This window comes from Mandrillus leucophaeus, unplaced genomic scaffold (assembly GCF_000951045.1).
Source record: "Mandrillus leucophaeus isolate KB7577 unplaced genomic scaffold, Mleu.le_1.0 Scaffold435, whole genome shotgun sequence".
In the NCBI taxonomy this organism is placed as follows: Eukaryota; Metazoa; Chordata; class Mammalia; order Primates; family Cercopithecidae; genus Mandrillus; species Mandrillus leucophaeus.
In genome coordinates, this window is record NW_012104643.1 from 307271 (window position 1) to 308456 (window position 1186).

Sequence of the window (1186 nt, forward strand, 5' to 3'; positions counted from 1 at the left end):
AGGAGGCGGAGCTTGCAGTGAGCTGAGATCGCGCCACTGCACTCCAGCCTGGGCAACAGAGCGAGACTCTGTCTCAAAAAAAAAAAAAAAAAAAAAAAAATTTCATTCCTTTTTAATAGCCAAATAATCCTCCATATGGATACATTACTCTTACTGATACCAATGATTACTAAACATTGACAACCCATTGTATGAAAACAACTTATCCATTATCATGAGCAGTTCTGCTGTGAACACCGGGCACCATCTGTGTGGAGCTGCATGGTTTTATTCCTCGTGGGTAGATGAACACACACTGGTACATGGGGAAATCCTCAGCCGCCCTCCGCCGCCCTTCCAGAAGTTCGGTCCTCTTGCTTTCATCCTCTGCCCCAGCCTGGTGCTGCCCCAAGCCCTGCCCTGGCAGAGAGAGAACTGGGCACAGCGGGGAGGCTCTCTGAGCCAGAGACTTTGCACGCAGCTGAGGAATGACACGGGCCCACAGGCGGCTCACTCAGGGACAGGTCTGTGGGACCCCGCATCAGAACCCACTTCACATCCCAAAGCCACACCTGCCTTGATCTTCAATGCTGGGCTTAATGTCAGATCTGGCTGACCAGAGGAGCTCAGTAAGGCTCACTGGCTCTTCACCCACCCTGCTGTGGCCTGAACACGTGCCCCCAAAACCCACCTGCTCAAGTCCTCACCTGCAAGGGGATGGTATTAGGTGGGGCATTTGGGAGGTCATCCAGTCACAGGGCAGGATGACCGGGCCCGACCGGTTTACAGTATGCTCTTATAGGAGCCCAAATGGACTAAGACTTAAGATATGAGCTTGCCTGTAATCCCAGCACTTTGGGAGGCTAAGGCGGGTGGATCACAAGGTCAGGAGTTCAAGACCAGCCTGACCAAGATGGTGAAACCTCGTCTCTACTAAAAATACCAAAAATTTACCAAGTGTGGTCGCGGACGCTTGTAGCCCCAGCTACTCGGGGGGCTGAGGCAGGAGGATTGCTTGAACTCGGAGGGCGGAGGTTGCAGTGAGCCGAGATCGCACTACTACACTCAAGTCTGGGTAACAGAGACTCCGTCTCAAAAAATAAAAAAAGACGGCCGGGCGCGGTGGCTCAAGCCTGTAATCCCAGCACTTTGGGAGGCCGAGACGGGCGGATCACGAGGTCAGGAGATCGAGACCATCCTGGCTAAC